Source organism: Prionailurus bengalensis, chromosome E1 (genome assembly GCF_016509475.1).
Source record: "Prionailurus bengalensis isolate Pbe53 chromosome E1, Fcat_Pben_1.1_paternal_pri, whole genome shotgun sequence".
Lineage (NCBI taxonomy): Eukaryota > Metazoa > Chordata > Mammalia > Carnivora > Felidae > Prionailurus > Prionailurus bengalensis.
In genome coordinates, this window is record NC_057347.1 from 34885626 (window position 1) to 34903327 (window position 17702).

The following is a 17702-nucleotide window of genomic DNA, read 5'->3' on the forward strand; positions in this document are numbered from 1 at the left end:
CTTTCACGCCCTGCCGAAGCCCCCCTGCGTGGCTTCCCGTGGGTTTCGGGGACCTGGTGGCCCCTGCCTGCCCCCTACGCGCGCGCCTGTGACCTCCCCCACCCGCGCTTGCGACAGGCCCTCCATCGCTTCCCAAACAATCCAGGCTTTTACCCCGACTTGGGCCCTTCTCGTACTGCTGGTTTCAGTCCTTGGAGATGCTGCCCTTAACCGCCCAATCTAAAGTAGCCCCTCTGCGGTCCCAACGTTACGATTGCACCCGGGTTCCTTTTTTTCCTAGAGCCTGAACGCATTTGCAAATTATTCTGTTCGTTTAAGGGGTTGCCTGTTGGGAAGTTCGCTGTGAGAATGTAAATTCCGGAGGAGCATGGAAGGCCTGTCACTGGTCCCCACCCCAGCCCAGGTAGCACATAAGTAGTCACTCAAACTGTGTGTGGAAGAATGAAAGGGCTTTAGAGCCAGACCACCGGCTTGCTAGCTTTGTGTTCTTGGACCAGTGCCTTGCCGTCTCTGGCCACAATTTTCTCCCTTATAAGGTGGAGGTCATATTGCCTCCCACACAGGGCAACTTGAAGGATTAGCTGAGAGTATGCACTTAAACTACCCACCACAGTGTCCTCCATAAGCTGTAGAACCTTCTCAGTCAGTTCTCAAAATCCTGCTGGGGTTGGACGGGGGAGATACACTCTATACCCATTTTACAGATGAAAAACCTGAGGTCTATAGAAGAGAAGAATGTAAAGTCACCTGACTAGCAAGAAGCATCGTTTGAACCTGATTCTCCCAAATCCAACTTCAGGGGTCTTTGTGCCCTGTCTTCTAGGCTAGTTCTAAGATTTGCTGCAGTCTGCCCTAGACAGGGGAGAAATTAGGGAGGATGCCTGTAGGGCTGTTCAGTCAATCTCCAGGCTCCCTGTGTGTTCCCCATTACCCAGCCTCTCCCAGGGGGCACGGCCTCTTCATGCCCTTCTACATGGTCTCTTATGACTGAGACATCCTCCACGGGCAGCCTTTCTTCTGCTCTGGGAGGTCCAAGCACCAGCCTCCTTCCAGTTCACTCCATTAACATTTACTGAGCACTTAGGGTAACCAAGCTGAGCACTGTGTCATCTGGGCTCTCCGGGAGGCAGACACTGAGATGGGGTCAGGAGCGCAAGATGTTTATTGTGGGGAAGAGTGGGGGTAGGGGAGGGCTTATGAAAGATGAAGGGGGAGGAAGCAGGACTGGGCTGGGAGAGCCACAGACTGCGTGGAAGATCTCCCAAAGTCATGGACGTCTGGGGCAAAGAATGTTCATTAGAGGCTGTCGGCTAACTGCGCTCCTTGCGGGTGAACAGTGAGTTCTTTCTTGAGGGAAGAAACCTGGAGCTCAGTGACATACAGAGGACAGTAAGAAGCATTCCCTCTTGCCCTGTAGGTGCTTAGAGTGAAAGACAAACACTCACGCAACTCACTCCAGGAGCCCAGCTTCCGGAGGGCCTTTTAACTTTGGGGCGTGACACAGCTTGTGCGTAGCCTGGCTCAGCACAGGACAGAGGGCTGGGGCCATTCGGGTTCAGCAGAGGTTAAAGGACAAGGGAAGAAAGGGCGGGGGGGAGAGATGTATGGTTAGGCTGAGCTCTGCCACCATCCTTTGAGTGAACTTGGACAGATCTCATCCGCTCTCTGTGCTTCAATATCACCGTCTGCTTCATGAAGGTGCCAGACCAGATCAGAGCTGCTTGAGCTTCGAAGAACCTAAGCAAAGCTAGGAAGTTTCCCCCCTGATATGTGCATTTGGATTTTTTTTTTTACTGTGGTAAAATACATGTAACATAATATTCACCATTTTAACAAATGGCAATTCAGTGGCATTTAGTACACTCACAATGCTGTCCAACCATCACCACTCTGGTTCTAGAACTTTTTAATCATCCCCAAAGAAACCTTGTATCCATTAAGCAGTCACTCCCCATTCCTCTCTCTCCCCAGCCCCAGGCAACCACTGACCTCCTTTCTGGCTTTATTGATATGGATATTTTCTATATATTTTCTATATTCTGGGTATTTTCTATAAGTGGAATCACACTATTCAGCCTCTTGTGTCTCTCTTCTTTCACTCAGCATAATGTTTTCAAAGCTCATCCGTGTTGTACCACGTATCAGCACTTCTGTCCTTTTTATGGCCAAATAATATTCCCCGGTATGGTTGTACCACCTTTTGTTTATCCATCATCTCTGCATCTGGTTTTGCACATGATTTTGCATTCAATTCCAGGAACTCCCTGGAGTGCACTCATGTGTCCCTGGGGTGAACCGGGCTGACATCAGTGTGCCTTAGACACGGAGCTGGGTCATCTCAAAATGGATTTCCAACTCTAATGTATGTGCTCAGGGGGTAGTGATTAATCACAAGTCGGGAAGGCAGAGTGAATATCAAGGGAGCCTTCCTGGAGGAGGTAGCATTTGAGGCAGGCTGCTGAAAGTAAGAATGCAACAGGCAGGTCCTCTTCAGGAGGACACAGCAGGAGCTGAAGCCCCAACAGGATAAAGCTCTAGAGGGGTGGGGGTGGGGGGAGAGGACAGAATAGCATCATTTAGCTACTGCAGCTGTGACAGTCTCCTCCACCCCTGAGCAACAGCCAGCCGGGAGCCCCGGGGAAGAGGCGGTGGCTGGGTTGACAGAGGGCACAACCTCAATTACTGCCTCATGTCTCTGTTTGTTTCCACCCAGCCAGGTGCCGGGCATGTCGTCAACCACTCTTTGCAGAGGCTAACTAGCCTCCCGAAATAGAAAATGTGTTTCCTCCACAGGCTGCGCCGCCCTCTCCCAAGGCCTGAGGCTGGGGCAGCTGGTTCTCCAGCCCCTCACATCTTTTTTTTTTTTTTTAATGTTAATTTATTTTTGAGAGACAGAGACAGAACATGAGCGGGGGAGGGGCAGAGAGAGAGGGAGACACAGAATCCGATGCAGGCTCCAGGCTCTGAGCTGCAGGCACAGAACCCGACGCGGGGCTCGAACCCACCAACTGCAAGATCATGCCCTGCGCTGAATCGGGTGCTCAACTGACTGAGCCACCCAGGGGCCCTGCCAGCCCCTCACATCTTGCTGGCCGCCCTCCCCTCCCTCTGGCTCTCTCCTCCCAGTTCAGGCCACTGCTTCCGCCTCCCCTCCGCACACACACCCGGCCCACTCTCCACATCTGGCTCCCTCTCCTCTAATCTGGCCTCCACCCTCTGAACTGACTACTCACACCACCACCCCCTCCTCCCTGGAACCTTGCTCAGCCAGCATTCAGCGGCAAGCTTCTGTTCTCCTGGACCCAAAAGTCAGGCCACAGCTGGACTCTGTTTCCAGGAGGGACTGACTTCAGCATCAGGGATGGTGCAAAGACTCCAGGCGCCGTCCCCAGGCTCAACCTGCCCTTACTCCCCCCCCCTGCAGAAGGACACCAGAGGAGACTTTTAGGAGCCTACACAGAGTAGAGGTCAGGAGCAAGAGGAGGTTTGGAATAAAACGGGGCGGGGGGGGGGAGCAGGGGTTACATCTTAACGTTGCCCTTCCTGAGCCATCTCTCTCCTCTTTGGAGTGGGGGCAGCACTGGCCTCAGAGTCGCTGTCACCCTCTGTCGTCTCACCCTGTTTTGCTATCCTCAGGATCCTTTCCACTTCCTCCTCCTCTGTCTGTTACCCTGGGCCCCCTCTGAAGCGTGAGGGTCAGGGGCGCCGGCGCCCTGCCGTATCCCAGTTCCTAGAAGCGTGTCTGGTACACGTGAGCCATCAACAATGGGTAGGTGTGGGGCGGGGGGGGGAGCCTGGAGAAGCAGCAGTAGGTTCATGGCAGCTGCCTTTCAATATCTTCGGGGCAGGGAGAGAGAGCCTGGCTCCCGGGGAGCAGTGCTCAAAGGCAAAACCCGCAAACCACAGGGACGCATTCCCAGGAGGTTTGCTGCAAGACGTCTAAGAACCAGAGCTCTCGCCTCTGGTTCAGGAATTGCTGGGACCATCTGCCTGGGGCTGCAGTCAAAGACAAGCCCCGAGGGTCCAAGGTGAAACCTCCCCCAAAAGGAGGTTCTCTGCCGCTTCCTTCCCTCTCTCGCTCCCTCCCTCCTTGTGCTGGTCAGAAGGCTGCTTGCTGAGGGAAGAATCAGGGCCCTGGGGAGCTGTCTTTTCTTTCTCTAGACTGTGGGGGTACCCCGCTCCTCCAGGGAGAACACTGTTCTAGCAGCTCTCGGCTTGGAACTGAGAGGGAAGTTGCTGGCGAAGGGCCCTGGGCCCGAGTCTCTTTCTTTTTCTTTTCTTTTTTTCCTTTTTAATGTTTATTTATTTATTTATTAAAAAAAAAAATTTTAACATTTATTTATTTTTGAGACAGAGAGAGCATGAACAGGGGAGGGTCAGAGAAAGAGGGAGACACAGAATCTGAAACAGGCTCCAGGCTCTGAGAGCTCAGCACAGAGCCCGACGCGGGGCTCGAACCCACGGACCGTGAGATCATGACCTGAGCCGAAGTCGGACGCTTAACCGACTGAGCCACCCAGGCTCCCCAGTGTTTATTTTTGAGAGAGAGAGACAGACAGACAGACTGAGTGCAAGCGGGGGGGGGGGGGGGGCAGCGAGAGAGAGAGGGAGATACAGAATCTGAAGCAGCTCCAGGCTCTGAGCTGTCAGCAGAGTCTGATGCAGGGCTGGAACCCACAAACCTCGAGATCATAACCTGAGCTGGAAGACGGGATGCTTAACCAACTGAGCCACCCAGCGCCCCCACCCCCCCAGCCCCAGTCTCTTTCTACCTGGGTGACTCTGGCCCTGTGTCTCCCTCCTCTCCTCCCCTTGCAGAATGGGCTCCATACTCCCTTCCTCCATCCACTTCCCAGGATCAGTGCAAGGAGAAAAACAAAAGTAAGTACTCCATGTGTCAGTACTCTGAAAACTACAGATGAAAGGGATTACAGTTAAGGCCCAGAGCACTCCAGTCCACTAGATCATTTCTGTCTTTGTGCGGTAGGCAGAGTGATGGCTCCCCAAGGATTTCCACATCCTCAGCGCCAGAAGCTGTGAATTTGTTACCTTAACACAGCAAAAAGGACTTCTGCAGATAACGCTTCTGAGAAGGGGATATTATCCGGAACTATCCCATGGGCCCAGTGTAATCCCAGGGCCCTTATAAGAGAGAGGCAGGGGGGTCAGGGTCAAAAAAGGAGATGGGATGGCAGAGGCAGTGTTGGCGCGATGCGACAGCCTTTAGTCGCCAGAAAAGGCAAGGAGCACCTTCTTTCCTAGAGCCCCAGGAGGAACAGGGCTTGGCCGACACCTGGATTTTAGCCATTTCTGTCTTGTGACCTCCAGAATTGTAAGATAGTACATGTGTGTTGTTTTAAGCCACTAAGTTCGTGGCAGTGAGTTATGGCAGCAGTAGGAAATTAATATAGACAGGGCCATACAGACACTGCTTCAAATTTGGTTCCCTAACACGCTTTTTCAGTATTCCTCCTTGGTCAATGCTAAGTGCTGTCATTACCAAGTTAAGTCATGACTCCCATGTTCCCAGTAAGTAGATCACTGTTTGTTCATTGGTCTTGAGTTCCATTTTAGCAGAGCATCCAAATTCCCACACATCCGAGTTCAAATCCCAGCACAATAATTTTCTAGCTGGTGACCTTGAGCTAGGTCACTTAACCTCTCTGAGCCAGTCTGTTCTATGGCAAAAATAGGGAGCTGTAAGAATTAATAGGATTCCATTCAAAAACTCTTTCCTTTCTCAGATATTAAAGGGTCGTGTTCAAGGTTGCCAGATAAAATACAGAATGCCCAGTTAAATTAGAATTTCAGATAAAACAGGGGCGCCCGGGTGGCTCAGTCAGTTAAGCCTCCGACTTCAGCTCAGGTTATGATCTCATGGTTCACAGGTTTAAGCCCTGCTCAGCCCCTGGAGCCTGCTTCGAATTCTGTGTCTCCCTCTCTCTCTGTCCCTCCCCCACTCACACTCTGTCTCTCTCTCTCTCTCTCTCAAAAATAAACATTTAAAAAAATAAAAATAAAATAAAACAGGGGCGCCTGGGTGGCTTAGTTGGTTAAGCATCCGACTTCAGCTCACGTCATGATCTCACAGTTCATGAGTTTGAGCCCTGCATTGAGCTCTGTGCTGACAGCTCAGAGACTGGAACCTGCTTTGGATTCTGCGTCCCCCTCTCTCTGACCCTCCCTCAGTCATGCTCTGTCTCCCTCTCTCTCAAGAATAAATAAACATTAAAAAAATTTTTTAAGTTTTTTTTCAGATAAAACAAATAATTTTTTTTCAGTATGCCCCATGCAATATTTAGGACATATACTAAAAATGTATTCATTGTTTTATCTGAATTTCAAACGTAACTGGGTGTCTATATTTTTATTTACCAGATCTGGCAACTCTAGTCTTGTCCCAGGTCACATAGCTTGTAAGCAACAGAGTGAAGGGCCTGGCTTTGAGCAGATTGGCTGAGCCACACAGCAGCCCTGAACTCACAACTCAGGGGAGGCTTCAAAGACAAATGCAATTTGAGCCTTGGAAACCCATTTCATATCTTAAAAATATCTAAAATGATCATGAAAATCAAATTTTCTTTTCTTTTTCTTTTGTTTAATCTCCACACCCAGCGTGAGGCTCAAACTCATGACCCTGAGATCAAGAGTCTCATGCTGTATTAGGGGAGCCTGAGTGGCTCAGTCGGTTAAGCGTCTGACTTCAGCTCAGGTCATAATCTCCCTGTTTGTGGGTTTGATCCCCACATTGGGCTCTGTGATGACAGCTTCAGAGCCTGGAGCCTGTTTCTGATTCTGGGTCTCCCTCGCTGTCTCTGCCCCTCCCCGACTCGAGCTCTGTCTCTGTCTCTCTCCCTCTCTCAAGAATAAATAAACATTAAAAAAAAAAATCTTAAAAAAAAAAAAAAAAAAGAATCACATGCCCTATGGACTGAGCCGGTCAGGCACCCCATGAAAATCACATTTTAAACCACTACACAAATAAATGTTTGTGTCTGTTATATGTATACGTGAACATGTGTATAAAGTATATAAAATCAAAACTGAGTACAAAAATAAGTGGAAGAAGAAACTGTATGCCGAGAAATGCTTTAACATATATTAAGTATGTGAATTCGATCTCTAAAAGTCATGTGTGTTTTAGGAAGTTTTTTCTCTCAGCCCGATCTGGACCATTCCATAAGTCCCGTGGAGCTAAATGGCGACTAACCTCACTGAGGGCTCACCATGGCCTGGGGCACCTTCTAGGGAGCTTAGGTGTACTGACTTTTTTAAAAAACCAAGAGGAGGGGCGCCTGGGTGGCTCAGTCGGTTAAGCGTCTGACTTCGGCTCAGGTCACGATCTCGTGGTCCGTGAGTTCGAGCCCCGCGTCGGGCTCTGGGCTGATGGCTCAGAGCCTGGAGCCTGTTTCTGATTCTGCGTCTCCCTCTCTCTCTGCCCCTCCCCCATTCATGCTCTGTCTCTCTCTATCCCAAAAATAAATAAATGTTAAAAAAAAAATTAAAAAAAAAAACAAGAGGAAATTCACATGACATCTCATAGAACACAAACGTTAAAAAAAAATTAAAAAAAAAAAAAAACCCAAGAGGAAATTCACATGACATCTCATAGAACACAGAGTTTGCCACTTAGGGGCACCTTGCTGGCTCAGTAGGTGGAGCCTGTGACTCATGATCTTGGGCTGTGAGTGAGTTTGGGTCCTGTGTTGGGCATAGAGATTACGTAAAGAAAAATAAAATCTTAAAAAAAAAAAAAATTCACTACTTAAAGTGTGTCAATTCAGTGGTTTTTGCTATATTCACAAAGTTGTGCAACCATCACCACTATCTGGTTCCAGATCACCCTGGAAAGAAACCTTGTGTCCATTAGCAGTCACTCTTTGATCCACACACCCCCCCACCCCCCACCGGTTCCCTGGCAAACACTAATCTACCTTCTGTCTCTACAGATGTGCCTCTTCTGGACATTTCATGTGTATGAAATCATATGGTATGGGCCTTCCGTGTCTGGTTTCTTTTGCTTAGCATGATGTTGTCAAGATTCATCCGTGTAGCTTGTATTGGTGCATCACTTCTTTTTATTGACGAATAATATTTCTTTTTTTTTTTTTAATTTTGTTAATGTTTATTTTTGAGAGACAGAGAGAGAGAGACAGAGGAGTCTGTCCCACAGTGCCCGACGTGGGACTCAAACTCACAAGCCGTGAGATCACGACCTGAGCCGAAGTCGGACACTTACCCGACTGAGCCACCCAGGCGCCCCCAACGAATAATATTTCGTTGTATGAATATACCACATTGTATTTCTCCATTCATCAGTTGATGGGCACTTGGGTTGTTTCCACTTTGTGGCTATTGTGATTAATGCTGCTGTGAACATTTGTGTATGAGTTTTTGTGTGACCGTCTGTTTTCAGCACCTTAGACGCATACCCAGTCATTCCACTCCTGGGTCATGTGGTAACTCTATATTTAACTTTTTGAGGCAAAAAAACCTTTGTTTTCCACGCAACTACACCGTGTTACATTCCCACCAACACCAGCGGGGTGTGAGGGTTCCAATTTCTCCACAAACGTACCGACACGTCTTATTTTCCTTTCCAGAAATAATTATAACCGTCCTCGCGGGTGTGAGGTAACCTCTCACTGTGGTTTTGATGTGCATTTCCTTAATGGCTGTAATGATGTCAAGCAGGTTTTCATGTGTTATCTGTCTTCTTTGGAGAAATGTCTATTCACATCCTTTGCCCATTTTTTTTTTTAAGTTTATTTTTGAGACGGAGATGAGATGGGGTGAGTGGGGGAAGGGCAGAGAGACAGAGAGAGAGAGAGAGAGAGAGAGAGAATCCCAAACAGGCTCCACGACATCAGCACAGAACCAGACATGGGGCTGAAACTCACGAACGGTGAGATCATGACCTGAGCCAAAGTCAGACGCTCAACCAACTGAGCCACCCAGGTGCCCCTATGAATGTTAACTTCTTTAATGCTTACGATAATCAAATGAGGTGGAGAATCTTATTAGCATTCCTGTTTTACAGATGAAGAAACTGAGGCACAGAAAGGTGAAGTCGCTTGCCTGAGATTAAGCAGCAAACAGGTGACAGAGCTGGGATCCGAACTGTTCACACACCAGGGCCCCAGAAGGGCCCCTGTTCACTCAGGCTGGAGTGCCTGAGTAGGATCCTTAAATTGTCCCTGGACCAGAGTGCCTCGGTGGGTCAGTGGGTTGAGCGTCCCACTCTTGATTTCAGCTCAGGTCACAATCCCAGGGTCATGGGATTGAGCCTCGTGTTGGGCTCCATGCTGAGCGTGGATCCTGCTTGGGATTTTCTCTCTCTCTCTCTCTCTCTCTCTCAAATAAAATATTAAAAAATTTTAAAAAATTGTCCCTAGACCTTCAGATCTTGTTCAAGATTAGGATTGCCTGCTGGACAGTTCACAGAGCTCATTTGTATTGCCCATGAATTACCCTGAAGGGTCAGTGCTGGGTGGGGATTGGGAGGAGGGGGCATTTGTTTCCTCCATGATGTAAAGCTGAGACCCTGCCCATCCTGTCCCCCCACTGGTGTCGCCAAGGCCCTCAGAAAAGCATATAGTCTCTCATTGGGGTCTTTTTATTATTATTATTATTTTTTTTAACATTTATTTATTTTTGAGAGAGAGAGAAGAGTCAAAACACGAGCAGGGGAGGGGCAGAGAGACAGGGGGACACAGAATCCCAAGCAGGCTCCAGGCTCTGAGCTGTCAGCACAGAGCTGGATGCGGGGCCCGAACCCATGGACCACAAGAATCATGACCTGAGCTGAAGTCAGATGCTTAACCAACTGAGCCACCCAGGTGCCCTTCACTGGAGTCTTAATCACAATAAGAAAGGTCATCAAGGAGAGTGAGGTAAATCGGTCAGGTTCAAGGGCAGTGGAAGCCCAGGCTAAGTCAGGAACAGCAGGAACGGAGGTAAGAAGGCCCAAGGTCTAGGGAATGAGAGGCAGTGGGCACCATGAGGGACCTAATCAGGAGCCGGGCACAAAGCAAAGGCTCGCTCTGGGAGTGTGCCTCAGGGGTCTGGAAGGCAGGTGGGGGCAGTCCCTGCCCACATAGGTCAGCCACCTGAAGAGTGGGGCCATTCCTGTCTGACCTGCTAGGAAAGAGAGAGAGCAAGGAACACTGGTATAAAAAGTCACCGAGCGAGGGGCCCTTCTTTCCACTGTGGGTGATGCCGCCTGGGGGCTATCACTCTGCCCTGTGGCCCACACCCTCCCAGCCACCTGGGAGGTGGCAAATTCTTCATTGGGATGGCAGGAAAAATCTTCCAAGGCTACCTACTGACAAGTTTGGGCATCACAAAGAAATGACAGGTGTCTTCGTCAGTCACCAGGAATTCCTGTTCAGGACCTGCCTTCTTTAGGGCTGGCATGCCCAGGACACTGTACATGACAATGAAAACACTAATAGTAATAACTACTGCAGTTTTCAAATGTGCATTTTGTGCCAGGAATTGCACTAGGCTCTTCTCATCCAACCAACTATCCATCCATCCACCCACCCACCCACCCATCCATCCATCCATTCACCCATCCATCCACCCACCCACCCATCCATCCATCCATCCACCCATCCATCCACCCACCCACCCATCCATCCATCCACCCACCCACCCATCCGTCCATTCACCCATCCATCCACCCACCCACCCATCCACCCACCCACCCATCCATCCATTCACCCATCCATCCACCCACCCACCCATCCATCCATCCATCCACCCATCCATCCATCCATCCATCCATCCTTGCCAACCTTATAATAACCTTGAGAAAGGCAGAGTCCCTGCCTTCAGAGCTGAGGAAATGGAGACTCACAGAGTGAGCGGCTATATTAAGGTCACCCCCCTAGCTTACAGTTACTTTGGTCTTCTGTCCCATGCACTTGAACCCAAACTTAACTGATAATCACCTCAAACCTCTGGAAGTATAAAGGGGACTTTCACACTTTACCTTCTATGCTACGGCATTGCCGGTGCTGATTGTTATTACTTTTTACAATAAGAATATATTCATGTCTTCGTTGTATACACGTCTGTTTCAGAGTCCCAGAGAACGCAAATCGAATGCCAGCCCCACCACTTCCTACCTATGTGACCTTGGGCACTCGGTTAACTCTCTGAGTCCGTTCCCTCATCTATAAAACTTATCTCATTGGGTTGTTGTGGAGCTTAAATGCACTAATGCAGATAAAATTCTTGGCATCATGCCTGGCTTACAGCTATGACTGTACGACATAATGCTACCACACAGGCACTGATGGTGGCAAAACCAAGGAGAAAAGCCCAGAACATATTGTTGAGTAAGAAAACAGCTTGCAAAACTGGCACACGAGTGTGATCCCTTGGGTGAAAAATTATTTTTATTTCTACATCTAGCTGTATATGTATGCATCAAGACATGTCTGGAGGGACGGTTGTCCAAATGTTAGTAGTGGTAACTTCAGGGTAGTAGAATTTTTGCTTTCTTCTATACGGTTGAAAAAAAAAGCATTATGATTCCTTGAGCAGGAAAGTGAAAAAAGAAAAAAAAGAAAAAGAAAAAGAAAAACCCTTCGGAAAACAATATAACGATTCACACCAAGAATCATTAGAGCATTCCTACCCTTTGACCCACCTATGTCACTCTTGGGAACTGACCCGAGGAAATAATTCAAACGAAAGAAGAAGCTATATCCATAAAAGCATGCACTGTGGCGTTATTTATAGTCGAGGAAAACGAGTAACCACTTAAGTGGCTTGCATTAGGGTAATAATTATTAAATTATTCACCCATTGGAACACTGTGCAACAATTAAAATGAGAAAGATGATAACCGTGTAGCAACATGGAAAATGCTGATGACCGAATAAGGGGCAGAACGGCTAGATGCAGAATGAGATCTGTGAGCGCGGGCAAAAAAAAAAAAAAAAAATCCTGCATGCATTTGGATGAGGACTTCAAGGAACACAGGCAAGTAAAAACCACTGAATTTGTTGGGGCCATTGATTGTCGGAGATTTTTTTTTCTTTTTCATTTAGAATTCTAACGTTTCTATAACGTTGTTTGTGTAATTTTTTTTATCCTTTTTTTTTTTTTTTTTAAGTGGGGAGCCCGACACGGAGCTTAAACTCACGACTCTGAGATCAAGACCGGCGCTGAGATCAAGAGTTGGATGCTTAACGGCGCTCCTGTGAAATAATTTTTTCAACGGAGATTGGGGTGCCTGGGTGGCGCAGTCGGTTAAGCGTCCAACTCCTGACTTTGGTTCAGGTCATGATCTCAGGGTTGTGGGATCGAGCCCCGAATTGGGCTCTGCGGTGAGCGTGGAGCCTGCTTAACATTTTCTCTCTCTCTCTGCTTCTGTCCCTCCCACTGCTCCTGTGTGCACCTGTTCACGTTCTCTTTTTCTAAAAATAAAAATAAATATAAGTGGAGAGGGGCTAGATGGGTGATGGGTATTAAGGAGGGCACTTGTGATGAGCCCTGGGTGTCATATGTAAGCGAGGAATCACTGAAGTCTATTCCTGAAACCAATATTGCACTATATGTTAACCAAATAACATTTTCAAAATAACATTTTGAATAACATTTTAAATAAATAACATTTCCTGGGTGGCTTCCGAGGTTGCACCCACTTTGTTCCCTGACTTGAGAGCGATCAGACGGAAAGCAGAGTTGCCCAGGTTAAGAAGGCTTGTAATAAAGCTAGGGTTGAGTGCTCTTCAGATTGGGGTCATTTGGAAAAGTCCGTCAGGCTTGCCATTGACGAGATTATAGAGAAGCGAGCGCTAGCTTGGGAGGGTGAACTGGGCAGGTTTCTTGGAGGGTGGTTTGGCATCATGTAGCCAAAGAATGTGCGTGTCCTCAGAATCGGCAACCCCGGGGCGCCTGGGTGGCACAGTCGGTTAAGCGTCCGACTTCAGCCAGGTCACGATCTCGCGGTCTGTGGGTTCGAGCCCCGCGTCGGGCTCTGGGCTGATGGCTCAGAGCCTGGAGCCTGTTTCCGATTCTGTGTCTCCCTCTCTCTCTGCCCCTCCCCCGTTCATGCTCTGTCTCTCTCTGTCCCAAAAATAAATTAAAAACCTTTAAAAAAAAAAAAAAGAATCGGCAACCCCACTTCTTAGGACTTATCCTCAACCTAAGGAAATGATTAAGTCGGTGCATAAAAATATTTACGTAGGATGTTCATCACACACAGTTTCATCGAAAAATAATTGGTAAACCAAATTTTGGCACAACGGTGCAGTGGTACATTATGGAGCTACACTAGGGTAGAAATAACAACTTTTTTAGATGTTTATTTATTTTGTGAGAGAGAGAGAGCACAGGAGAGGGGCAGAGAGAAAGGGAGAGAGAGTCCCAAGCAGGCTCCGTGCTGTCAGCACACAGCCAGACAGGGCTTGAAGCCATGAACTGTGAGATCATGACCTGAACCAAAATCAAGAGTCAAGTTAACTGACTGAGCCACCCAGGTGCCCCTAGATAACAAATCTGACAAGGTAAGATGCTCACCACATATTAGGTAGAAGACCGAGGCAAGACATACATTATCCCATTTTTGTAAGATTAGGTATGCAGGGGCACCTGGGTGGCTCAGCCGCTTACGCGTCTGACTCTTGGTCTCCGATCTGGCCATGATCTCACAGCTCATGAGTTCAAGCCCTACATGGGGCTTTGCGCCGACTGCTTGGAGCCTGCTCAGGATTCTCTCTCTCCCCTGCTCACATTCTCTCAAAATATATAAATAAACTTAAAAAAAAAAATCTGTTCATTAAAAAAAAAGATTGTGGGGCCGCCTGGGTGGCTGAGTCGGTTAAATGTCTGACTTCGGCTTAGGTCATGATCTCATGGCTTGTGATTTCAAGTCCCACATCGGGCTCTGGGCTGACAGCTCAGAGCCTGGAGGCTGCTTCGGATTCTGTGTCTCCCTCTCTCTTTGTCCTTCCCCCGCTCATGCTCTGTCTCCCTCTCTCTCTCACAAAAAATAAACATTAAAAAAAATTTTTAAAAAAGATCGTGTATGTAAACGTGTTCATTTTCATGTAAGAATTTCTCACGGTGATTAATCTGAATGGTGGGATTATCAATTGCAGGGGCCAGTGTAGTCTCAACTATGCTGTAGTAACAAACAGCCCCAAAACCTATCAGTTTCCAACAGCAAAGATAATTTCTCACTCGGCTCATGTCTGTTGTGCTTGGCTACTCCTCTGCCCCCCATCTTCACTGCAGGGCCCAGGGTGACATTCTCTTCCTGAACACTGCAGGTCTCTGTGGCAGAGAAAGGAGATGGTGGCCCACCCATGTAAGACATGGCTCTTACAGACGGCACTAGGCAAGTGTCATGGCCCTTCCCAGGTCCAACAGGGCAGGCATATGATCTCCCATGGGTCCTCAGGGAGGGATAATCAAGGAGGGGTAGTAAACATTTTCAACAGTAGTATATCTACCACACACGTTATCTCACCCTTGTCTTAGTCCCTTGGGCTGTTATAACAAAAATCCCATAGATGGGGTGGCTTCAACAATACACATTTACTATCAAAATAACACCAGCATTCTTCACAGAGCTGGAACAGATAATCCTAAAATTTGCACGCAACCATAAAAGACCCCAAAGAGCCAAAACAATCTTGAAAAAGAAAACCAAAGCAGGAGGCATCACAATCCCAGACTTCAAGCCGTATTACAAAGCTGTAATCATCAAGACAGTATGGTACTGGCACAAGAACAGCCACTCAGATCAATGAAACAGAATAGAGCACCCAGAAATGGATCCACGAATGTATGGCCAACTAATCTTTGACAAAGCAGGAAAGAATATCCAATGGAATAAAGACAGTCTCTTCAGCAAGTGGTGCTGGGAAAACTGGACAGCGACATGCAGAAAAATGAACCTGGACCACTTTCTTACACCATACACAAAAACAAACTCAAAATGGATGAAAGACCTCAATGTAAGACAGGAAGCCATCAAAATCCTCGAGGAGAAAGCAGGCAAAAACCTCTTTGATCTTGCCCACAGCAACTTTTTACTCAACACGTCTCTGGAGGCAAGGGAAACAAAAGCAAAAATGAACTACTGGGACCTCATCAAAATAAAAAGCTTCTGCACAGCGAAGGAAATAATCAGCAAAACTAGAAGGCAACCGACAGAATGGGAGAGGATATTTGCAAATGACATATCAGATAAAGGGTCAGGATCCGAAATCTACAAAGAACTTATCAAACTCAACACCCAAAAAACAAATAATCCAGTGGAAAAATGGGCAAAAGGCATGAATAGACACTTCTCCAAAGAAGATATCCAGAGGGCTAACTGACATATGAAAAGATACTCAACATCACTCATCATCAGGGAAATACAAATCAAAACCACAATGAGATACCACCTCACACCTGTCAGAATGGCTCACGTTAACAACTCAGGCAACAACAGATGTTGGCGAGGATGTGGGGATGCCACCATTGTTGGTGGCAATGCAAGCTGGTGCAGCCACTCTGGAAAACAGTATGGAGGTTCCTCAAAAAACTAAAAATAGAACTACCCTACGACCCAGTAGTTGCACTACTAGGCATTTATCCAAGGGATACAGGTGTGCTGTTTCGAAGGGACATATGCACCCCCATGTTTGTAGCAGCACTATCCACAATAGCCAAAGTATGGAAAGAGCCCAAATGTCCATCAATGGATGAATGGATAAAGAAGATGTGGTGTATATATATATATATGTGATGGAGTATTACTCGGCAATCAAAAAGAATGAAATCTTGACATTTGCAACTACGTGGATGGAACTGGAGGGTATTATGCTACGTGAAATTAGTCAGTCAGAGAAAGACAAAAATCACATGGCTTCACTCATATGAGGACTTTAAGAGACAAAACAGATGAACATAAGGGAAGGGAAACAAAAATAATTTAAAAACAGCTAGGGGGACAAAACAGAAGAGACTCACGGAGAACAAACAGAGGGTTACTGGAGGGGTTGTGGGAGGGGGATGGGCTAAATGGGTGAGGGGCACTAAGGAATCTACTCCTGAAATCATTGTTGCACTCTATGCTAACTAATTTGGATGCAAATTTTTAAAAATAAAAAAATAAACAAAAAAACAATACACATTTACCTCTCAGATCTGGAGGTGGGGGAAGTCCAAGATCAAGGCGCCAGCAGATTCAAGTGTCTGGTGAGGGCCCACTTCCTGGTTTGCAGTCGTCCACCTCCTCTCCAGGTCCTCTGGTGGCGGAAGGAGCAAGAGAGCTCTCTGGGGCCTGTTTTATAAAGGCACTAATCCCATTCATGACTCCCGGCCTTGTCACCATCTGAAGGCCCCACCTCCTAATACCATCACCTTGGGGATTAGGTTTCCACTGTATGAATTCCTGGGGTGGGGGTGGAGGGGGGATAACACAAACACTGACTCTACAGCAATCCTATTAAAGTCCTTTTCGGGGCGCCTGGGTGGCTCAGTCGGTTAAGCGTCCGACTTCGGCTCAGGTCATGATCTCGCGGTCCTGTGAGTTCGAGCCCCGTGTGGGGCTCTGTCCTGACAGCTCAGAGCCTGGAGCCTGTTTCGGATTCTGTGTCTCCCTCTCTCTCTGACCCTCCTCCATTCATGCTCTGTTTCTCTCTGTCTCAAAAATAAATAAACATTAAATAAATAAATAAATAAATAAATAAAATAAAGTCCTTTTCTTTGCAGAATGTAGTTCTGTCCTAGGAAGTGGGTGGTCTCACTGTTGGAGACTCCACGGGAGGGAGAAGAGACACCCAGTCTAAGCTGCTTGTCTACGATAGCCGCTTCAAGCCTGAGGCCGAGAGGTCTGAAAGAGGTCAGAAATCTGCCTAATTTAGGAGGCAGGTTAATCGACCTGGACCCAGGGTAAGTTTAAAACCACAATGTAACAGAAAGTTCTGGATGTCCAGAAGTGTTATGCCAGGTCTGCTACTTACCACTCATACGACCTGAGATTCAAGACTCTCTCTGAATGTCCCCGTATGTAAAACGGAAATTAAAATACCTGCCCCAGGGGCGCCCGGCTGGTCAGTCAGTACAGCGTGGGATTCTTGATCTCAGGGTCTCGAGTTCGAGCCCCACAGTGGGCGTAGAGCTTACTTTAAAAAAGATTAAAACAAAATAAAATAAAATAAAATAAAATAAATTAAAGGGCACCTGGGTGGCTCAGTCAGTTGAGCATCCGACTTCAGCTCAGGTCATGATCTCACGGTCAATGAGTTCGAGCCCGCATTGGGCTCTGTGCTGTCAGCTCAGAGCCTGGAGCCTGCTTCGGATTCTGTGTCTCCCTCTCTCTCTCTGCCCCTCCCCCACTCACGCTCTGTCTCTCTTTATCAAAAAATGAATCAATGTTAAAAAAAATTAAAAATAAATAAAATAGAATAAAACAAAATAATAAAGTATAAAATAAAATAAATAAAATAGCTGATCTGCCTACTTCACAGTACGGGGGGGGGGGGGGCGTGGCTCAGTCTCAGGCTTTAAAACTGTAGAGCTCTTGCACGTGGAAAGTTTGGTGCTTCAAGCTGTAACCACACACTCCCACATATTACATTTCCCCAGCTCCTCACATCGCTTCGTCCCCAAAGTGGCTTGTCCTCCCCTTTGGTGTTCGCGTGCTCCCAGTAAGGGGTGGGTGAGGTGTGTGAAAAGATGACAACTCA